This window comes from Pieris rapae, chromosome 16 (assembly GCF_905147795.1).
Source record: "Pieris rapae chromosome 16, ilPieRapa1.1, whole genome shotgun sequence".
In the NCBI taxonomy this organism is placed as follows: Eukaryota; Metazoa; Arthropoda; class Insecta; order Lepidoptera; family Pieridae; genus Pieris; species Pieris rapae.
In genome coordinates, this window is record NC_059524.1 from 4237875 (window position 1) to 4262895 (window position 25021).

Here is a 25021-nt window from a genome sequence, read left to right on the forward strand (position 1 = left end):
TTGATAATTAATTTTCTTGTAACGCAACGCGGTCCATTTTTCATAGTAAAGTAAAATATAAAGACAAGACATTCTGGTAATAGTAATTATATTATACTTATATTTTTCATTATCATTTTATGTTTAATGAAGCTGCCGCAGTCTAATCTGAAAGTGAATGTGTTCGCCGACCATTTCATGCTAACATTCAATAATCCATATTTACATAATAAATGAATCTCCAGAATCGGAAGTTTCTAATCTTCGTTTAGTCACAGTAGTAGACTACATAAGTATCAAAGACGTTCGATGCCAGAATGTATGCCTACGCTTAACATGCCATCGTTCTCCAGCTCGTATAGTGATTGGGTAGTTCCCAATAAAAAAATCTACTAGGTCACATGTAACAAGTTAAAGAAATTATTTTGTATGGTGTATTGATAAACTAATGAGTCTTCATACATATATCACAAAGAAATTCTATATACATACTTTAACAACAAATAAAGAAGATGACCTAGTAAAGCAGGTTTAAACATATACAAATGCGCTGCAACTCAATTCGCCGTTATCATATAGGAAATGTTAGTTTTCTATCTTCAATATGAAATACAAGGAAAAACAACATTTCAATGTTTGTCTGGCTGCTATCAGAGTTTCCGCGTCAATAGTCCTTTTCTCTTTTTTGTTAAAATAAACGAGACTGCAACGGGTGCTCTTTCTTTGTTGAGTTTGTTTGATCGTTGTTATTGCCTACTTAGCGAGTAACAATCAACGTTGCTCGTTTTATTGTGTAAATAATTTATTTATTCAATAAATCGTATATGTTTTCGTATAAAACCTTTTTTTTTGTAAATATACTAGGAAAGTTGGTGATTATCTACCTAGTTGATAAAAGGACCTGGGACTAGTGCAGGCTACTTCTAATTAATTTCCTATATTTGTTTTAAATATTGTAGAATTGTTTGATGATTTGCTTTTTTTTAAAGAGTACCGAGATTTTTTTACGCAGGCTTTTTCTCTCGGCCAACACCCTCTGTCTTCTTTGCCGATGAGTGATACCATGATGATATTATGTTCCAAAATAAACGTCTTTTATTTTATTTTAAACAATTTTGGTAGGAATAAATGTTATAAAAATACTAATATAAAAACTATGGATCAGTTCATAACGCACATGGCGTAAATTCCGAACTTTCTGGCTTCAAGTATAGGCATAATCACCTACTTATTGATTACTACTGGCAGTATCAGAAAAATACTTACATTCTCACGTTATATTTTAACGTTGTAATTATTCAAATCTCAACAGAATCTTTATAAATTAAAGGAATAATATGGACTTGAATACCTTCTATACCAACAGACCACAATAATTGAATATGTAATGTTAAAGTTACATCCAACCTTTAATTAATTTTTAACGCAAGGAAGAGGAAATTTACTAAATAAGGGTCCCTAACGATAAGGGGAACTGGCAATTTCGTACACTGATGAAACTATTGAATTATAACGCAGTAGCTTCAATACTCCGCTGTATAACAACTTATAAGTATAATTTTTATAACTTATAAGTATATTTTTTATGAAGGTAAAACTTTTATATATGGTTTTAAAATTTAAACTGCAGCAAAATATAATTTCTATGCAGTTTTTAATGTTGATGTTGAATTAAGAGTGTATTGACGTGGTTGACAAGATTGAATCACCGCTTTAGAACTACTGTAGCAATTTTAAATTTCGAAGCGTTGCAGTACAATACAGTAGGAGTACCTACAAGTTACCCTCCCGCCTGCGGCGACTGGCGACCAATAATCCATTTAGCGCGACCGCACGCGCCGCGCCGCCGGCTTGCCATGCTCTGATCGAAGCGTAATTGGGTGTACTCACCTTCCCTACCGACCGATTATAAAATAAACAGCATTCTAAAGTCATCCGCTGCGACGTAAATTAATTTCTCCTTAACGACTAACGACCTCGTCCTGCTCACAATCTAATTACGGCGTTTGCAACGATGTCATGCTGTGATATGAATATTTCACTTAGAAAATCAAAGTTGAGCTACTTTTGATTGATGTTCGCTTGAAATGTAGCATCTCGTTTTAGATAAACGTTAGACATGTAATTTTTTCATACTTTCATACATTAAATTATATATAGCACGAATTTTTTCCTACCAATGTTACATTTAATGTTTCTGTTGCATCTGGCAAGAATTACTTACAACATTACTCTTGAATATTCGTTTGTGTAGATCGTAATAATACATGTTACGAATAAGATCTGTAATGAGACCTCTGGCATCGAGAGTGTCCATGGGCGTCAGTATCACTTAACATCAGGTGAGCCTCCTGCCCGTTTGCACCCTGTTCTATAAAAAAAGCTAACTAAAAAGAATTTTATATACTTCTACTACTACTACTTTTATATAAAACCCAAAAGATGATTCGCATGTTGTTTATTTTCTAATGCAATATTATTTAACAATCAAAACTCAAAACCATTAGAATAATTTCAGCTGGTTAAATGGAACTATTGCAGCTAAAGTTTGAAATAGTATTGGTCCCTAGGCGCGAGTTACTCAGTCCTGTCACATGCATTGTAGAAACCGAATATAAATGATCAAAATCCGTTCTGTACACAAGTATGGAGCAAATATAAATTGATATGTCACAGTATCAAATTATACTGGAGTTGGATTGCACGCTCTGATTCGTTATCGAGTGTACATATACAATCGCAAAAAATCTTAGTAAAGAAATCGGTAACACCGACATTAATGCAAATAAGTACTAAATATATTACCAAAATATTTTTCACCTGTAAAAGATCAACAAGCGATATGTGGTGTGTTATGTAGCGATATTATATTCTTTTCCTTCCTTATTTTTGCAATAAATGTGGGAGAATCAAAGTTCTCTGTGTTTTAGGGTATTTATAAACGAAATTGCACTATAGCTTTATAGCGTGCCATTGGTTCGAAGTTAGTTGTTGTTTTTAGAATACAATTGTTGTTCGAACAAATGCTGTCCTCTTGAAATGTGATTTTCTCTATTAAAGCAAAGCTGAACTTGAAAGCTTCAGAGGTGTCATTTGTTTCCGGGAATACTTCATTGTGTATCACTGTTGGCCTTGTCCGATATAGGATATCGAAGCTCGAACGGCACGTGTAGCGTTTATTAGAAAATATATGAGTTCATAGATTTGAGTAACATATAATAGCTTCTCTATATGAATTTAGATATACTATGAATTACTAACTAAAATCTGTAGAAATGTAAAATTTTCAGAATATAATAGTTGTTCCTACTACATCACCTAATACATAAAAATATATCTAATAACTAACCTTAAAATTTAATTATTAAAAAATATTATTAAAAGGAGTCCCTTTAGGCAGCGTTCCCCCTTTGAATAGCTAGACTAATTCCTTGTGCGAGGTAACTGCCAGCTCTTCGATCTCCTGTGATGTCGACAATGAATTACAAAATCACATCTAGATAAACGTTTTAAGTTGAGGGGAATTACTTCGGTGATGCAAAGTTAATAAAAAGAAAGGTTAAGATGGACCTTTGCCGCATTGCTGACGCGTTATAAACCAGCTACTGTCCATTACTTGTAGAACATATGAATAAAGGTTGTATGATTCGTGACACAAATCTGAAAATGCTCAATCAATCTCATTACTCACGATGCGATGAACGAAAACGCGTAATTGAATATTCTCTATGAGTAAGCGATAGACTTCGACAATCTAGTTTCTGGACCCATGACAAGAAAATTCGAAACTCGTTCAAATTTATTTTTAGAAATGGATAGATTATAAAATACACTAGCGACCAGCCCCGGCTTCGGACGGGTGCAATGCTGATACTAAATACACTACAGAAAATCTGTGAACGTTGTATATAAAAATGTGGGTTATCCATAAGAGATAGACATATACCATCAGGGACTTTTCTGTAGACCTTTTCAATGTGTACAATACTTAGTACATTATTTTGATAAAACTCGTAGGGTTCAGCCTGCGTTTGCAATGTAAGCTGAAAAAATTTAATTATTTACGACATCACATTACAAACCTCAAAAATAACAGTACTTCTCCACTATTTAATGGATGTTATTATACATATAAACCTTCCTCTTGAATCACTCTATCTATTAAAAAAACCGCATCAAAATCCGTTGCGTAGTTTCAAAGATTTAAGCATACAAAGAGACATAGGGACAGAGAAAGTGACTTTGTTTTATAATATGTAGTGATATGGATTAGTAGTCCGGTCAAATTAGACTAAAAAATAGGGGTAAGGTTACAAAAATTCGCACTTGGCTGAATATTGGTAGGATTGTTCAATACACTATTATAAAGGAAATGTAAAAAGTCCTCATCGATCCGGCACGTGCAAAAAAATTTACTCGGGTTCAAAGGTCACAAAAACGGGTTTTTCGCGATTTTCAGCAAAATGGTAAGTTTTATCATAAAATTAGCTCAGACAAAAATTGTATATCAGATAATTATCTATAAAAAATGTCTAAATACATTTTTTCCTAAGAGCCACCGTTTTTGAGATATAACGATTTAAAAAGTTGAAAGAGTTGTAATCGTCATAACATGTATAAGTACACCACGTATATACATCACTGAAGCCGTAATACAAGCAAAAATATCGTTCTATCGGTCAGTGTGACTTACACATATAAAATATGAAAATTCTTCTCGCTATGTATGGAGCTCCTAAAAAAATTACGTGCTTAGATAAATTCAGATATGCATGTTTCGTTAAAAATACTCGAAATAAAAAACAAGTGCAGTTAGCATGTCTTCCTCCAACCTCAGCGGCTGCTCATCAACATGTTTTTCCGGTATATTACCAAGTTCAAGTGTGGCTTGGTAATCAGTTAGACCCAAAAGACTGGGGTTGGAAGTTGGTCGACAATTCATTAGAGCCAGTTCAAACTTTACTTCCACCTGCACCAGAAAAACTACTCAACACCATTTTTTGGAACTGTAAAAAAGGATGTAGTGCAAAATGTGGTTGCAAAAAAGTCGGACTGTTTTGTTCTGTAGCATGTACAAACTGTCAAGGCCAGTCATGCTCCAATGTTGAATTGCCAACAATTGAAGATTCATTTGATGTTGACGAAGAGACATGCGATGTGTCATTATTGGAACAATTTATTAACACCCAGAATTAAGAAGATGAAGAAGAAGAAGAAGGAGAAGGAGAAGGAAGAGAAGAAGAACAAGAACAAGAGAAAGCAGAAGTTAATGATGATTTAGATTCAGACGGATAAATTTTCTTATTTTTTGTAATTTACACCCTTTTCATCATTTTCAACCTTTGTCAATATCTACAGTTATTCAATAGTTTCAAATTAAACAGAATCATAAAAGATCAGTGGAATAGGCCTACCGGGGAAACCACATTAAAAAAACGCGCTAAGTACACTACCTCAAAGGTGGCGTGGAAACGTGTGCATATTATGACGATTACAACTCTTTCAACTTTTTGAATCGTTATATCTCAAAAACGGTGGCTCTTAGGAAAAAAAGTATTTAGACATTTTTTATAGATAATTATCTGATATACAATTTTTGTCTGAGCTAATTTTATGATAAAACTTACCATTTTGCTGAAAATCGCGAAAAACCCGTTTTTGTGACCTTTGAACCCGAGTAAATTTTTTTGCACGTGCCGGATCGATGAGGACTTTTCACATTTCCTTTATAATAGTGTATTGAGCAATCCTACCAATATTCAGCCAAGTGCGAATTTTTGTAACCTTGGATGTCTAAATTGACCGGAGTATAGCTAAACAAAATGTTTTATATAATACTAGCTGCCCCCGCGAATTTCGTTTCTCCTTAATTTATTTTACTTAGCTTACCTTTTCAGCACAAACCAACATGGAACAGGTTGCTATGCTACCCTAGAGACTATTCGTTTTCCGGAATGAGAAGTTTTTCTATTATTTTCTTCTGTATAAACTTCAAAGTTCTAGACATAAGTTTTTAATTACCAATAAAAAATACGGGTTTATCGTAGAAGTGTGAATATGAGGGTATTATGTATTTTTGTATGCTCTATCATAAAAATAAAAACATACGAAAAGTCTAAAAAAATATAAAATAATATATTTTTTAGACTTTTCTTAGGTTTGAATGGGGAATGAAAAATAAATGTTGTCCGATTCGCAGACCTAACCTAAATATGCACACAAAATTTCACGGAAATCGGTCGAGCCATTCCGGAGGACTTTAATTACAAACACCCTGACACGAGAATTTTATATATTAAATTTATAATAAACAATTTTAAAGAGAATAAATATAAAGTTGACTGTTTACATACTATTATAATTAAATAAGTTTATCTGAAACTCGAGAATTAACACAATATATTAAACATGTGCTACAAATACAAAACTATATTGTATTTAATACGGTGTTGTAGTTTTTGGCATCTTTAAAAATTTCCTTCGTTCCGGTGCAGTTTCAATACCAACGGGCGAGGGCTGAAATTCAAAGATTTATTTATGTAAAAATATTCAAAGTAATAATAAATGTAAGAAAAGAAATACCTCTTCATTTCCATTATTGTCATTGTCTGTACTTTCTTCAGCCGGAGTAACGAACAACGCGTTTGTTGGCTCTGGAATTTTTACGTTCATAATATTTATTATATAGAATATAGAGTATAGTCATCATTGATGCGAGGATCGAACGTGTGCAAGTTATTGTAATCTTTTTAAGAGAGATATTTGTGAGATTAAAATTTAATTTAAAGTAAGGATTTTTTTTATAAATTAACGGTAGTGCGGCATATTAGACTCCCACAAAATATAACAAGTGCAGGCAGCCTAGCAATATTTTAATTAAGATTAAAAGACTATCTATTGACTAATCCCAATCTACGGAAATGAAAGTTCATCCAAGTTCTATCATTTTTTTTTCAAATTGTAACGTTAGCATATAAGTATTCTCATGTAAGTGACTAATGTATATTATGAGAATAAATGTCTTTAAACCTAATCGTGGGTTGTTTTAAAGGGGATCAAATCTAAGAAGACGACAAAAATATTGCATCATCTAATCTAAAACAAGGTAAACGTTAAAAATACATACTATTAGCTTGAAACATTGCAATGTTATTAAAATATTCGGAGAGGCTCTCCACCCTTTCAATTCTATTTCCACCCTCTGAAAAGGGTAAACGTTAGAATTCTGTTTATTTATAAATGTCTGTTTAAAATAAAAACACCCTGTAAAATGTACTTATTTTAAAATTGGTCTTGAGCGGAAATAAAGTAAATAATAGATTTGTACCTTCGTTTCTCAACGTTATTATAAAAAAAAAATCAGTGGTGCTACAACCTCATTGGTTGGCCTCAGATTTCTGAATCTGTTACATGATCATTAAATCTAATAGGCAAGAAGGTGATCAGCCTCCAGTGCCTGACACACGTCGTCGACTTTTTGGGTCTAAGACATGTCGGTTTCCTCACGATATTTTCCTTCACCGTTCGAGCAAATGATAAATACGCACATAAAAAGAAAGTCCATTGGTGCACAGCCGGGGATCGAACCTACGCCCTCAGGTATGAGAGTCGTACGTTCAAGCCACTAGGCCAACACTGCTCCAACGTTATTATAAGTATCATTAAAAATAAAACGCTTACCTACATAAAAGTCTAATTTTATTATGAAAATAGAAGTATGCGATAGCCATGTCTATAAAAGTACTTACTCAAAGGCAGTGGTTTGAGACGAATGATACGATTCTCCACTGTAAAAAGATTATGTTTTAACACACGCAAATTATCAATAAATGACATGGGTACTTACATATTTTCTCTACTTCTTCGTCTATGAGTGATAATCCTACTGAAATTTAACGAGGTAAATAAAGCATATAAACAAACAAATGATATATAACATTATTTTTTATACTCACACATCTTGCGAAAATTTTGAACTGCTTTCGAATGTTCGTCGTTTTTGTGTGGCACTTCGATATCTGAAAAAATATATTTCTGAACAATGATAACCGTTAAAAATGTTATCATATACTGCTATTGATTATTATATAGATTAATCGTCGCAAGGAAGCACTGCCTCCATTTACGTACACACAAGCTATAATCCAAGTTCCATTTCCGGATAAATAATTTCTGGGTGTTAGGTTGGTTGTCTGATTAACTCATGGCAACAAATAATTGGGTTTACTACCAACTACAAAGAATACCATTTATAATGACAGTTAAAACCGATTAACGCCCAAAACCAATAACCTATCTCAATCCATTTTTGACCATCTGAGATAGAGATTTTTAATTCAACTGTATATAACAAATCGACGTATTGTCGATATACATATGTCGTATATATATGTCGTATTGCCATCTGTCGATAGTAGCTATCCATGGTAGGTCGGATCGGTGTATGTGGATAGGGCTTTCTATGAAAATTACAGTTCAACTGTGCCTATATCATATGTTAAGATTTTAACTTACGCCAGTTTTTAAAATAATTTAAAAGCTATTTGATATGTTTTAACATAGACATGTATTATTATTTGTACGGTTTCATTTACTTTATTTTGATAATAAAATATGAGTGTAAAGATTGCATTCTATCCGTCCCATTTCTGGCGGGTTTGGTTATTGGGATGCAGATAGGAGATCGATCGCCTATCACGGTCTGATGATGAGATTGTGAATAAATTATTAGGTTGGGGCGTTAATGGAGCGATCATTTTATGATTGAACTCACATTCAGCTTTAGTTGCCTTTGTATCGTTAATGCACTGAGTATAAATTCGACACGAGTCAAGTTCTGTTGGAGATGTGCACTCATATCTCCAATGACACGCTGGCTTCTGCTTGACATCTGAAGAATTTATATACGTCAGTAAATAAGATTGTCGTTTATACATAATAAACACAATTATTTATTCAACTATTGCCAGCAATGGTTCTCTTCTCCTAGGGTTACTTAATTCTCGTATTAGTACATAGTATAGGTTCATATAGTAAATACATATGACTAACCTTGTGACCTTTCAATTCTATAATTGCTTCGTTGAAAATCAAAGGCCAGTATTATAAAGCACGAACCAATTTAAAAACTAACCACAAAATATGGTTTTGTTTAAAGTATAGTCTTTACTGTGTTTGTATATTGCGAGTTTGGGATACTTAAATTTTACGTAAATTAATTTCTTACCTTTCCCCACTCTTCTTTTATTGACCACCAAACGCCGCTTTTTTCTTAATTTCTTAGCAAGTTTAATTCCTTGAAAAAATAATCAAATTGCTTATTTTGGTTGTAATTATAAATATCCATTAATTTATATTAAATACCTCCACGTTTCCCTGTCCGTAACTTATTTTCATTCGCCTTAAGGCTTTTCATAATAACTGAAATGTGAATTTGAGATATAGAATTTTCTTAGTAGACTGTATCGTGTTTCGAGTCGCCATAAGTAAATGTTTGTTACTGTATTGCTATATAATATATATGATTATTATTCTGATTTAGATAATAATAAAACAAATTAATAATACTCACGTTTATATTTAGTCTTCTTTGGGTAACTGCTCATTTTTACCATTTGACCTAGATTGGTAAAAGAAAATTAATTTAAATAATTTTGTTACAGATTTCTTACATGCTTTGGAATAATTAAAGTTTTTTAACAGGTAAGTTAAATTGGTTTTAAGATAAAATGAAGCTTAAACTTAAAAGGGTCTCGCTTAAGGAGCAGTCATTTTACCCACACAACCTATGTTTCTTCTCACCAGGGCCTGATTTATTTTGGATGGTATCCACCATCTAACTCTATGCGAAAGAAATTGTTTGTTAAATTGAAACAGAATTGAAGATGTGCATCCGTTGATGCTGTAAAATAATCTGAAATATCGCAATAAATCCAATTATTTAACATATACAAAATTTGTTATAATTGATAAATATGAGTTTTGACTGATTCATTATCTTCTGTATGTATTCAGGTTGTTCCATAAATCAACGTCAACCCTAAATCGGATGATATGGCAGGTAGTGGTTTAACCCCAGAGAATTAATAAAAAAATATATCTATACTTTTAAAATTATGGCCATTCCATCTTAAATGAATTTTATGCACCCTGTCATGTTTTCTTTATTCTTACATCTAAACTATCCGACCATATTGATAAAAAGTACGATGCGTGGTTTTCAATACACATAAAAATGGGGCATTGAGTTTTAATCCCAAAATAGTAAACGTCTTTTTTCTAAGTTCAAAGTAAAACACAATATTTTCTTAGTAATTTTCAAAGTTAAGCCAGTTAAAAAAAGGTACAATTAATAAAACTTGTAAAATTTAATACCTCGTAAGAATACAATCTCTCCTGGTTCAGTAACATCTTCAGTATAATCAACGGCTAAAATAAATTTCATATTAAATTTCAATAAAATGGAATTGATGAAACTGTTCATAAAAACATTACCATTTCATTGTTGTTAACTAGGCTTACGGCTCACCCAAGGGAGACAAATAAATAAATGCTGTTGCTCTATTGAAAGATTTGATTCTCTAAGAATATAAGAATTGTAAAGGATTCTTGTAGAGGACACAGAAAAGGAAATTTTGAATTAGGGTTGAACATTTAAAGATAATGTTACGCATGTTATTTTTATGTAGTGTAGGCATTTAAGTGCTGATTTATTCTATTATAGATTAAAAAAATACCTTCGCCGCTGAGAGCGAGAGCTTGTAGGGCGTCGAGTCCGTCAATGTCATTTTCTGTAAAGCACAAACATTTAGCTTAATGAAAGGCATATTTAAATATCCAGCACTTGAAATTTCTTTATATGGTATATCTTCGGCTTATTGATTGAAATAATTCTTATGTTAGTGATAAGACTACTATTTAAAAATGTGATAACCATTATATAAATACCTGATAATACAACTATACGTTTGAACGTCATAACTGAAAATAGAATGTTATTATTGTTAGGTACTACTATTCTAACTGATTTAAGTAAATTTAAATAAAAAATATGCACAAACAGATATCGGTAAGTCCATAAAAATGATTTATTCATATTAAGCTTTAATAATAGTAGCGTTTTAAAATTACAATCAATTTATTAAAGTAGTGCTTGAAATTTTATTTCTATCCAAATAATTAGATTACCCAACAAATGCGCGATGTTAAATTAAGAATAAATTATCATAATAATCATTAAATTTATTACAAGGAACCTACAGAACGCTTCAAACAGCTTATCAGCGAGTTGTTCAGGATTCTTGGAAGAGCTCACAAAGCCTTTTCCTTCTGAAAAAGTTTTACATTTTCTTTATTAACTCTTTAATGTTTATAGCTAAGTTCATCACTTACTCACCTCCCGGATTTTTAACTGAAATTGACAAAACAGTTTCAGTAATTTATATAAACTTCAAAAAATACTAATTAAAAATATTTACCTTTAGATAATAATTTTTCCGTTATTGGCAACAATTCTTGTGGTGTGAAAGTGTCACCTGTTCGCAAAGATGTTTTAAAATTTATTTTATAGAACATTGACAAAATATAGTGATTTTATTGTTTCAAAAGAACACCTACCAACTGTAAACGCCCGTGCCTGAACTGAAATAAATATATGTCTTTATTTATTATAATTAATATCATAATTCATTTAACATAACAAACCTTCATTTTCATCATGATTAAGTGTATTGTTTTCATTAGTTTCAGCATGCTTTTCATTTTCAATGTCTTTTCCATCATTTTTACTAATATTATCTTCATCGTTTTTATTCTCTGTTATTTGTGCGTCGCTTACATCTTGTTCGTTATTGTGGTTTACATCTTCAAGTTTACCAGAATTATTTTCCTTATTCTGCTTAGCTTCACTGTGATTTTGATCAAGGTCTTGGCCGTTTTGATTACTTTGCTCAGCGTCACTATTTGCTCCTGATTTTTCCTTATTATCCAGATCTTCATTGCTATTTAGTTGAGCGCCTACTTCTTCGTTTATATTTTGCTCAGTGTCTCCTTCTCTGATACCTTAGAATTAAAAATTCGTTTACGAACGTTTCATCGAGAGATAAGTTATGTAATTTTACCTTTTTTTCTTTTCTGTCTCCTGAGATACGAGGACGATATCTGCATTAAACCCATTCTCATTATAACGTCATTGTATTTACTAAGTCAAAAAATTCTCCAGTCATACATACCAGGTCACAAAGAACTAAAATAAGCAGAATATACAAAATTCCCGTTCGATAAATCATTTTCAATTAAAATGGCTCGTTACTTTCTACAAAAACCAATTTTCTGATAAAATATAGTAATATTAGTTATGTATAACTATCAGCAATCACTTGGTCGTGAATCTAGGTTCTTGTTTAACTTTAAATGTTGAATGATTTGTTCATTACATTGTGTATTTACACAATGGAGCTAAAACGATGAGTATGTGTTTATTTCGCTTAGGATAAATAATAATTTGCATTCTGTGGTTCGACTCCACTAGGCTTCAGTGTATCTTATTGCCAAATAGCTCAATAGCGATTTTGAAAGTAATGATTATAGTTCCCTTTCAAAGAGTACCATTATCTAGGCTTCTTATTTAAATTAGATAAATTGCATTTTAAATTTGGAACCGCGTTTTTAGCTTAGTAAATAATTTGTCAAGTGTATTTTTTTATATAACCTCGATGCTGTATTAAATGTTATTAAAAGAAAGGTTTACCTCTGTTTCTAATACAAAAGCTATACTTATCTGTATTTATTGCAATTCCTACCATGACTACATATTCCATTGTCGGCTAGTTACACCATTAAAAGTACTCTCACCGTGGAGAAAATATACAAATCACAATTGAGTTTCGTAAAGGAAGCATTGTTCTTTTATCAAGATCGTATTCTGTTGGAGATAAATCAAATATTCTAGAACTAGCCATGCATGCAATACGTTTTCTAAAATAATTAGTTGTCTTCTATATATTGTCTCTCTGGTTAAAACTAATAGAGCATTAATTTAATTAAGTAGTTTTGGGTAGTGATGGTAAGGAAAAAGGAAACTTTGTTTTTTAAACCTATTAATTCTCCTTACCTACAACATTGACAGCTTGAACGCTGCGTAGTTTTATTTAAAGAAAAATAATAACATGAGATTTTAGTATTATCTTTTATTAACATAACTTTTACACATTTTACACATTAGAAAATGTTGTACATATTATCTGTATTTATTTCCCTGGAGTCGGTATCGACTAAATACACATAATACAATATTTTCTACAGCTGTGATACTTTTTTGACATTTAACACCTTTTGTCTTCAGTGACCGTGATCACGCAGTTGGTTATTATTATTATTATAAGTTTACAATAATACATAACTTCAATCCGTTAAAAAAGTGTTTTTCTTTAAACATGAGATTTTAATCTAATCCTAAAAAGTTGATTTCTAATACAATAGATTTTATGTGAATCAAATGTCTTCTTAATTTTATACATACAATAATATTTCGTATTATATAAATATAGAAACCGTAGACGTAACGATCCATTCAAACGTTCCCTATCGTCAAGTCTTCAATGTGAACAAACATATGAAATATAAGCTTCGATCGATTTATTACAAATAACCTCGAAATGTGTAATGCCGCCCTCGTCACATAATTTTGCCGAGAGACGCGCCGTCTAGACAGGCGGGTGCAGACTTGCAACTATTATATACTATAAACTCAATTGTAACCACTTTCCGCTTATGCAGGACGAACAGCCTATTTCTATCGAATTGGATGGAAGTAAGTGTGACAGCCTCTTACCGTAAGTGCTATATTGACAACTGAAGCTATTTAGGAGATACTTTTAGACATGCTAAACTGTTGTATTGTTTTATCTTAGAAGCAGACATGCCCTATCGTTATACATGGATTTTTTTTAAATATTTTTAATTTGATTTTGAAAGTACGCTACAGTAAGTATGTCATTTACATTGATGGTGAAAAACAAAGTATAATATATAATTGTATATGTATATAAGTAATATTTTCGAAAGAAATATATCAAAAGGATATGAAAAAATATTGAATTCTCAATACTTAAAGTTAAGTTTACGATGTCAAAATACTTGAAATAATCTAAGGGACAATCTTAAGTATCCAGAGATGCTATAAATGCGATTTTAAGCCTTCCGTTGCTGTGCTTGGTTTAATCTCGGTGGAAAACGGATAGATGACGTGCCTCAAGTCTACGTAGTTTTGTTAGTCAGATAGAATAGAATATTTGGTGATAAGATTAAACGAATACCTTACTACTTTACTTATTTCTAAATTGTCTAGTTGAGTTGTCAGCTGTAAATATTATTATACTTTAAAAAACTTGAGATTTTTGACTGTACCAAGACAAAGTTTCCTGACACTGTTAGTTTATTTCAGTTTCTTTTCCTTTATAAGTTTGATGCAGTTTTAGACGATAGATGATTAAACCAGAATATGTATGCAATAATAGTTAAACAAATGCCTGTATACTAGGAATGTATAACACGATAAAACGACGTTGTATCACTTTTTTTGGTTATCACTTATCCCCTAGTATGTGATTAATAGAAATATACTTGCTATAAAATAAATGTAAGTCAAGTTCATAATGATTGACGTCCGCGTCGCGGGCGGGCGGGGGGTGAGGGCGCCACTTTCCCAGGCTACAGCTGCGTCCGGGAGGGATGACGTCATTGTTGCCTTGCAAATGCAGTAACACAGGATTTCCTTCATTACACATGTCACATATGGGCTACTGGGTTTCTGTAAATCTATTATAGTAATATTTACAGTGAAGAGACAGAAGCCATTTTAATTGTCCAACCCCATGAGTCTCAAATAGTTCAAGTATACTACTACTTTCTTATACTACTACTTCAAATAGTATTGTCTTTTATAGCTTTTATAGCTTTTACACATTTAAAGAAAACACTTATTTAACTTATAATTATTTAAGATAATTTTAAATTTATCCGACAGCGTGCGTGACGCTGTAAAGCACGCGAAACGTCGTAAAACGTAGCTTCAATCCGGTGAAAAAGTGTTTTCTTTTACTTCAAATAGTCCTTGTCAAATTCACTGCAAATAAAAATTTAGTAAAATATTTACTGAATTATTGAAATATAGTCATGAATCATGTCGCAGAATCTAATATAAATCACGTTTGGAATAAAGCAACAATTTATTTCGTCTTAATTGGGATTACAAATTGAACAATCGATCAATTTATATTTTTTGTTAACACCTATGACTTGTGTAATATTATTGCAAATGACAAGTTTCATTATCGAATTCGCGATGTTTCACTCATTATTATGTATTTTTGAAAGCGTGTTTGCTAAAGTTTCGTCCACCTTTCTCCAAAGTGAAAGAATCAAATTGTTGTTTGTCACGCTCAAATCCGCATCTGCAATGATTGTTACATTTTATTTGTACAGTAGGTTACGTTAGGTACATTTAATCATACACACTTTGATTGGTTAAATGTATTCCAGTTGTTGTACTGAACACGTTATCTCAATTATGGTTTGAATTAAAAAAAATATTCGACAGTATATTTCAAATCTATTTAAAATCCTGTTTAGCATTATGATTTAAAAGATCCGATGAACTACTGATTAAACATCTTTTTATATTTCAAAAGTGCTCAGATCCGTTACAGTAAGTGAGAGTAGAAGGAGATCTCATTGTTGAAGAACAGACGACAGCTTCCATTCTTCGTGCTGAATTCTGACAAAGTTAAGATGCCCGCTTAGTACCATTGAGTGTACTTGAAAGACTCGAACTCTAAAAGGGGAATACCACGACCAAATAGTACTAAATTCGTACATATAAAATCTATATGTTCTATACGCGTGTTTTCATTTCCTTTAATATAAAAAAATCACTTGACATCTATTTACCAAGCTTAAAACACGGTTCCAAAATTAAAATATAATTTAGCAAATTTCAATAATAAGCCTAGATAATAGTGCTCTTTAAAATGTTACTATAATACTTTCAAAATAGTTTTAACTATTTGGAAATAAGATACACTGAAGCCAAGTGAATGTATACTCCTTTAAGAGTATTTTATAGATAAAAAGAAATAAGGATTACATTTCATATAGCTTTTAAATAGCTTTCAGATTTAAAGAAAAACACTTTTTTAACGGATTAAAGTTATGTAATATTGTAAACTTTTAATTATTTAAACATAATTTTAAATTTAACCGACGTTTCGCGTGCTTTACAGCGTGCGTGGTCACGGTGACTGAAGACAAAATTTGTTAAATGACAAAAAAGTATCACATCTGTAGAAAATGTTGTACTATCTGTATTTATTTCCCCGGAGTTGATTTCGACTAAAAGATGTAGGGTTTCTGCAATATAATATAGTTTATAATAATACATAACTTTAATCCGTTAAAAAAGTGTTTTTCTTTAAATGTGTAAAAGTTTAGTTAATAAAAGATAATACTATAGCTTTCAGATATTTTTTTATTACTGTATTAGGCGAAAAGCTACGACTTAATTATTGGAACTGCAGCTCTGGGCCTATATTTATATACAACTAGTTGTAAATAACAAGGGAGAAATGTGATTACGCAATTTCGATGGTCTTGCGATTGGCGTAATAAATTATTATGAATTTTTTTATTCCGTCTGTATCCCACGACGTTCACATTTGGCAGACAGCCAAAAGGAAGAGAATCCTGGCGCAGATTCAGGACATTTTGATATTATCAGCCTTATCGTCTGGATCTACTTATATGAAAATTTATTATGTATGTTACTCAATGGTAATGTAATCCGTATATACAAACGGAACTAGGTCGTATGGTATGAAAGGTGAAATTAATAAAACACTATTTGTATATAAAGGTTAAATATTTTGTATTTTCACACTGCATTGTAATATTCGCAGAACTTTTTCGAAAATGTTCTGTTTAATTTAATGTAAATTATAATATCCAATTACAAAGAACGCACATAACTCGAACAAAGAGGAGTCGCTCAGTGGGAGGCAGTTAATTTTTATAGAGCAAGATTTAGCTACCCTCGGCTTGAGTTCCTCTGAAATAACACAGCAAACTTTGCCCGCCTCCGTGTTATTGTCCATTCCGAACTTCAAGATTGAATTAACTGTTAATTATTAAATGAGCGACTCAAATGTAAACAATCAAAGAGGTTGTATTTGAATTTCGACACATTAATTCGATTGCTAACAGAATTTCCTTTGAGTACATAAGTAATCAATACGCAAATCCTGCGATTAATAAATTTAGGTAACAATTCATTTCATCCCCGACGGGTTTTATGTAAATCGTAACACCTTCGTAAAGGCTTTAATGACAGTGTTCTCCGTTCATTAAGCCGTAGCGAAGGTATTTTGTCACGTGTCTCTGAGATGCTAATTTTCACCTAACGATTCGATTTAGGCTTATCCTTACATCTTTAATATACCTATCCTTTCGAATTGCAAAATACACCGCATTATTTACATCGCACTAAAACAATTTGTGTAATTTTAGACTTATAGTAATTAGTGGGGTGAAGTTTGAGTGACGTATTTAATTTAAGTGGAAGTGTCTCAGTAATAAATATCTATAGGTAAAACTCAGTTGGTGAACCCTTGTCAAATTATAGGTACAGATTATCCCTAAATATTCGCTTTAGTTTGCGTATTATCTTAATAATAAAATGTTTATAGTTAGTCGTAAAAGGCACTGTAATATATACACCTGTTTTACGCATGTGATCTCGGTTACATGAAGGTCGCAAGAATATATTGTTACCCTTGTGCGAATTTAACAGTCACACGTACGATAAAGGAAAACTTCAAAAAAGTCGAAAGCGAGTGTCATACACAGACGACTGATCGCCTACTTACATATTAGAAGAAACAAAAGATCGTGAAACAGAATTCCCACGCCAAATTCAAATATCTATTATTCATGTAGGTAACATAATGTGCACTTATGAACATCAAAAAAAAAAATACTTTGAATGCTTCTATTTTTACATTTACTGCCAGTTCTAAAATCAAGGGCGTAGAATGGAAGAGAAGAACTGGCAATAAACTATCCGACACTCTTTAATTGCCAATTTTTTTCTTTTACACAAAGTTTGTATACGTTCACGAGTATGACGCATGGCCAGCCATCGGACCCCTCTCCATATTTTAGGGAGAGAGACAACCCGATGCATGGACGCCGAGACAAGCAATGACATTTAAGTGAGCCAAGACCAGTGGTAACACTGTTTTTATATAAACCTTCTCCAAACGAATGAAATAATGAAGTTTCTATGTTTACAATACATCAATAATTAAATCTAATTTTGTTCTAATTTCCGCAGCCAAGTATACAGCTACTAATAAAACTTTCTCATTTACTTTTATCGGACATTAAAAGTGTCGCTAAACATTGATCGTGTCACAAAATTGAAATTTATTACTTTGTTAACGCTTGACAGTATCGTTAACTTTGATTCAATAACCGTAAATTTTTATGAGGGCCATTTTAACTAGGCATTCATTGTTACATGTATTATGTAAGTGTTAGGCAAACTGAAGCTTCGATATAGGTCAGTGGGGATACTGCATTCTGTTGACACTGGTGTGAATCGATATAGTAACTGTGCAGGCCAATTCACTGCACAAATTGGGCTTTTTGAAGTAAACGCCTTGATAATTAAACAAAGAAGCTTGTTAGCGCTTGTTATATTTGCTGGTTGGAGAATGGACCTATTGGTTTGTACCAAGCATGTTAAGCAACCCTTTTAGAACCACATTTGATTTTTTTTATTTTGTTATTACATAGTTAATAGAGGCGCTATATTATTTATATAATTAAAATCATGAGTTCTTCATGAGTCTGCCATCTTGATTTACCCTTGATAAATTTTTAATTCAATTCAATTTGTATTGTATGTTTAAACTATGATCGTTTTTACGAATTCGAAGGGCCTCGAAGGGCGCCCCGATATCCGGGGTGTTGGGGGTTCGATTCTGGGAATCGAGAACATTATATTTAATGTTGAAATTTGTTTTTCGCCTTTAGTAAGTTGTGAGAACCCGGTGATTAGTCAATCGCTTAATAACTTTTTATAGAGCAGTTAATATACACTGACACAGACTTGTTGATCATATGGATGGAACTGCCATTGATGATTTTTGTACACAGAACATTAACCAATATACAACAACATATACGTATACGTAAGTACCGCAAAATGTAACCTGAATAAAAGCTACATGTAATTTTTATTTTTAACGCACAGTTTTTTTGAGTTTTTGAGGTAGACACTTTGAACAATATGTGCATTGTTTTCAAGGTGCGATTTATTCGGACCGCTCTCACGAGCAACTTTCGTTTTTGAAAGATTTGATCTGCCTTTGTTATCTGAAAATTTCTCTACAATTTACAGTAAAAGGGCCGAAGACAATGCGATGTATACATATAGTTTTTATACAGTTTAAATGTTTACGCATGTATAAGAACTAAGGAAGGAAATATTTATGGTAACGAGAAAATAATTTTTTCTATATATTTATTTTTATTTTCCAGAAACCTTTAGATTTTAAATGTCTTACCTCAAACCCAAATTTTCCAAGTAACTAGAAACAATCTGCAAAAACTTTTACTGCCATTGAGCGTCTTTAAAAAAACCAACTTGTGTACGAATTACCGACGTAGCTTCGGTCGCGTTAAAACTTATCTATTAGTCATTATCTCTTAATTGTTTTCGTGAGCTTCTGACTTATCCTATGCCTTTATTAGCGGCAGTTTCAGTTTATTTTATTCTTTTTTTTTTTCTCTGTAACTGAATGTTTCACATTGTAAGGACAGAGGCGCTGTAAACTAGACGCCTATAATTGCCATTTGCGCATCTTCCTTCTCCATTAAACAGTGAATATACTATTGCTTGTTTTAATACTTCCTTGTGTTTTGTTAGTTTTTTTCAATGCATGAATTATTTTTTTAATTATCATGACACTAACCTAAGATCAATAAATTGTAGCTGTAGAATTGCCCAGACTTTTGAAATCCCCACCGTGACCAAATTTATTATTCACGATGAATTACTCGCGTTCTGCATTTTTCGTCCCAGTAGGCTTCTAATGTCCCTTCATTTATTCAACAAGCTCCTATTTAAGTGTAATTTTTCTTACGTTTAGGAATTGTTATACGTCTTATTTGTCTTCTTTTTACTAGTACTACGAACTAATAAACTTCTTTCGTTTTTTAATGTCTGTTGAAGACAATATTGTAACTTAACGTAATTTTTATCGTAGTAATTAATGTAAATAACGTAAATCATACGAAAATTAAATCTTTTACAATAGACTCGTCAGTTGAAAAATCAAGTAATTAAATATCAAAAGTAAAAGCTGTTGACCGGAAATAAGCGAAAAACTTTTAAATTTTTTCTAACAAAAGTCAATTTTCCAAGTTTGTCAAGTAATTAAATTTGTAAAAATATTACAAGTTTTGTTGTAATTAAATGTAATTTCTTAGAAAAATACACCAAACTGTGCTATCATCTAATTATTTTGCCTGCGCCATCATAAAAACTAATCATTAAAATTACCTGCGTTTATATTCATGTCATTAAAATCATTTGTCAATTAATATTTTTTATTTTTATTATTATACATATTAAAAAAACAAAATCGCTACTACTACTAATTATTACACTACATCACATCTTCAACACTCTTACTTTAATGTCGAATATCTAACAATATACTATAGTAACAATAGCCATTAGAACCAAACAGTAGTAAAAACAATTTATTGATAAACCTATGAAAACGTTTATGCTAGAAATACAGCTTACTTAAGCAATTAGTGCATAATTGGACCATTTTTAGCTTAATCTCCTAGAAGTTTACTACGGCAAGCTTACATAGGACCATACAAAAACATTTTTCTATTTAGACCTTTAATATAGTCTTCCGTGTACAGAGCTCCGCCGTACAATTTTATTGTACGTGTTAAGTGCGTTGAATATTTATAACACCCAACAGTTAACATTCAAAGAGAAAACATCCATCAAGCTAATTTATTAGGCTATTTCTGCTGAATGGTGTTTTCATTAATCCTTGTGAGAATTCATTAGCTATAAGGTAAATTAACTTTAAAAGAATTGTAGGATCGTGCTGGTTTTTAAAGTGTGTGTCCTTAAATGTTTTTATATATTTGATATGCCTATGAGTAATAACTTACGCAAATACGGTTTTCTTTTTCAGATTATAACCGTATTTTTAAGTTCAGAGCCATCATCATCAATCATCAGTCTAAGATTCAGAGCTAAATCTAACCCCTGTTATCATAAATGTAAAAATGTTTAGTCTCATCTTAATTTTAACTCGACGTTTTGTCGAGCATTATATAATTTTTTATCTCGAGTTCTAGATTTTATTTTACAAAGCTTATTATTAGTTACTACTAATACGATAATAAAGACCTACTGGTCTTTTGAGAAAAAAATGAGCAGTGTTGGCCTAATGGCGTCAACGTGCGACTCTCATACTTGAGGTCGTAGGTTCGATCCCCGGCTGTGCACCAATGGACTTTCTTTCTATGTGCGCATTTAACATTTGCTCGAACGGTGAGGGAAAACATAGTGAGGAAACCGACATGTCTTAGACCCAAAAGTCGACGACGTGTGTCAGGTAGGTACTGAAGGCTGATCACCTACTTGCCTATTAGATTTAAAAATGATCATAAACAGATTCAGAAATCTGAGGTCAAGGACTAAAGAGGTTGTAGCGCCACTGATTTATTATTTATTTTATTATTAGTATAACGTTTTTTTCATAAATATGTTAACTTAACTGTGTGCCATTGACAACCGAGGTCTCATCTATGGCATTCGGTGATGATGAAGTATGAGCACGTCTCCCTGTCTGCGTTTATTAAGTTTATTTATAGTACATATACACGTGAAATAATTTTTCATTTGTTTGTAATGATTAGAGAAAGACAATTATTTTAGAAGTATAACCTAGCTAACCTAGGGGAAGCTAGCCTGCATATTGTCGTATAAATGTAGTCAAAAACTTTTCATTTATCAAAACTTATGTAACATTATAACTATGTATTAACAAAAAACATTCGCTGAAAAGGCAATTATTTTTATGAATAAATTAGTCTCTAGTTAATCTGTGGTTGCAAGCCGTACGAAGGTTATTTAATAATTAAAATTATAAATGATAAAGTTCGGCCACTGGTTGTAATGTATTCGGTTGTTTATTTTACGCAATGTTGAATTTAAAGTTTTTTTTAAATTACCGTTAATACAAACAGACACAATATCTTCTATTCATAGTTTTTAGAGGTGACTATAACATTTATGAAAAAATACATTTTTTATATAAATTACTTAATTAATTGCACAGAACGCTTTTAATATTAACTTTTTTCTTTTAATATTCTCCTTTATCTCCTACTTTTGAATAAGTCATAATGTCAAAGTAGTGCCCAAGTGTTTGTTTAATATATACATGCAGTTTTGTATACAGTTTTATTAATTGTGTTATTAATCTGGGGGAAATAAAAAATAATTGATTCACGAGCTATACGAAGGTCAGCCAAAAAACAATTATTTTGAAACCACGTGCCAAAATATCAAAGATTCATTTAATTAAAATTATCCACTTACAGTAGGAAATTAAGTTATCAAACAAGAAGTTCAACTATGCATTATCGGGAATCGTGAATTTCCATTATGTAACTAAAGAGCTTTGAGTCTTCCAATTTCCGTAGAGTATGTGCCGAACTTTCGGGATTATAACTGTATATATATCAGATTTTCGAAATTAATACTAAACAAACAAAGAAAATATCTTTATTCATATAGGTAAACAAGTATACTTAAGAAACTTCAAAAGAAATAAATTAATTGTAACTCATCACTAACAAACAACAACCGTTGCTCAACAAGATTTGCTCGTTTGCAATTAATATCTCGGCGTTTAGTGTATATCTTTTTAGGCTAAAAACCGTTTCTCTATAACAACCATGGTTGCAAAAAATATATATATACGTATACTTATAGTATTGCACTTTCCATTTCAACTATATATCACCTTACCTATTTATACAACATAACAAAGGCATAGAGATTTCCTGCTTTTTGAAAATTGGCTTCATGTAAATTTGAACGGGCCCCCTTCATACATTGAGGGCGCCGCGTCCCTATATTCAACACTCTTTGATATACGTCTTTTGATGTCTGCATCTCATACAATGTTCAAATAACTTTCTTTACGTGTTTTAGCACAATTTCACGTTTAGTTAGCGTTAGTGCTCTTCGCATATAGGTTGAATAAATCTCAACTTGGCGCATTGTCATTAATCGTACTGAGTGCACGTAAACGTTTTAATTATTCTATTGAAGGAGGTAGATTGAACTAACGTGGGCTTTTAAAGTGGTTTTCTATTGGACTCTGTTACCTATGTACATAGATTATCAATAAAATTATACCTTTTTTTAAATGTTTATACTTAAGTGCTCATCTTGTAGTGTATTTAACACTACAAGACGAATGATGACGTTCTATTTTTAAAATGATTTTACATTTTAAAAATAGAACATTATTGCACTAAAGTCTATTAATTTAGCTGATTTATTGTCCATGAATAACAGAGAATAATATCAAATATCGATATGATCTCCTACCGTTACAGATATTTAAAATTTAAATTAAGAACCTCCTCTTTTCGTTGTCTATTAAACACTTCCTGAACGTTTACTTACACAAATTATTTTATGAGACATTCTAAGAAAATCTTAGGATGTAAGCTGCATAGGGGTATAAATGCAAATATAATTCCATATATCTTAGTTCTAAGATGTAGATAGCTGAGGTAACAGAGATGCTGAGTAACAATACTGAACGGGTCGCTAGTTCACATTAAAGTGCTTTAATTAGGAACGAGTGTTTTAGATACTAAACGTGTATAGTAGTTCCGCATCCTACTAGTTTCAGCTACGCACGTCTGAGATCGAGCTATAAAAGCTTTAACTGCCTCATTTAACGTGCCGCCTCACAGATAAATGTCCAACTTTACGACTAATCTAACGGATTATGTTGTTTGAAAAGAATTGTAATCACACTGCAACATATGGCTGACATTCAAAACGGTAACACGTACAAATTTCACTTTCATTCGATTTCTTCAAAGAGGTGTTATTCGATTGAATTTATATAGAGATGTGTTACTATACTAACAAAAAAAATTTAGACAAACAGTTATAGAATCATTTCGTCCAATATAACTTCTTTAACGGAAACTAATGTATTTATTTTTAAGATGCTTTATTGAATTCGGTGCTTTACCGAGTGTCCATGGGCATAGCATGTTTTATAACAAAATGCGGACTTGTATTAGCCAAAGATATTATTCCTGTTTGCTTTGTGTCCTGGTGATAGAGGAAATCAATAATAATTTGGACGCCACAGATCTACTTGTCTATGACAAAAATCAATCACAAAAATAGTAGAGAGAGTCACGTAAAATAAACATAAAGTTTTTCCCTGTGGCTGTCGTCCGAAAATGGAACTAAGTTTTTTTTGGAAGAATCGAGGCTAACCAAATACATGCCGAACAATTGAAGGATAACGATGCATCATTTACGTAGCTTCAATGCTTCAAACGTCAATTAAATACACGAGAGCTATAATAGACAATAGTTTGAATAAATAAATTTTTCATAAAACATATGTTTCTGAAAAACTTTTATATACTTCGTTTTTAAATACAAACGCTTTTGCAGCGAGGAGTTTTAATATCTCCCTTTGTGTCCAAGATCAAGCGCTGTTTAGGTCAGAAAACAAAGGATTCAACTGTTTATGTAAATCAAATGTATCTGTTTAGGGAATTCAATTGAATTTTGCATTTAGATTGAGTTTTCAATTTTCATTAATCTTTTTATATTGTCAGGTGCAAATACAATTACTAAATTGAATTTGAATATAACGTAACGAGGTTATTGAAAGATGAT

At 31.7% G+C, this 25021-nt stretch overlaps 1 protein-coding gene and 4 long non-coding RNA genes across 6 annotated transcripts in view; 1 reads left to right on the forward strand and 4 right to left on the reverse strand.

The window, feature by feature from the left end:
* LOC110999663 overlaps positions 1-25021 on the forward strand; it is a 125092-nt gene that overhangs the window by 36283 nt on the left and 63788 nt on the right. Inside the window, exon 3 of one of the 2 annotated variants that reach the window (XM_045631691.1) lies at positions 9642-9681. The exons of the other annotated variant lie outside the window; for it this stretch is intronic. The gene's annotated coding sequence lies outside the window, so the exon portion shown is untranslated. The remainder of the gene's footprint in view (positions 1-9641; positions 9682-25021) is intronic. 2 annotated transcript variants of the gene reach the window in all.
* Positions 6330-7180, reverse strand: LOC123689871. The gene is made up of 3 exons (XR_006750742.1): positions 7106-7180; positions 6562-6632; positions 6330-6495 (listed from the first exon to the last, which is right to left on the reverse strand). It is a non-coding gene; the product is annotated as an uncharacterized LOC123689871 (long non-coding RNA).
* LOC123689872 lies at positions 7826-8855 on the reverse strand. The gene is made up of 3 exons (XR_006750743.1): positions 8753-8855; positions 7935-7997; positions 7826-7864 (listed from the first exon to the last, which is right to left on the reverse strand). It is a non-coding gene; the product is annotated as an uncharacterized LOC123689872 (long non-coding RNA).
* Positions 9206-10772, reverse strand: LOC123689873. The gene is made up of 5 exons (XR_006750744.1): positions 10716-10772; positions 10354-10407; positions 9551-9598; positions 9343-9399; positions 9206-9274 (listed from the first exon to the last, which is right to left on the reverse strand). It is a non-coding gene; the product is annotated as an uncharacterized LOC123689873 (long non-coding RNA).
* LOC123689874 lies at positions 11245-11513 on the reverse strand. The gene is made up of 3 exons (XR_006750745.1): positions 11457-11513; positions 11375-11389; positions 11245-11307 (listed from the first exon to the last, which is right to left on the reverse strand). It is a non-coding gene; the product is annotated as an uncharacterized LOC123689874 (long non-coding RNA).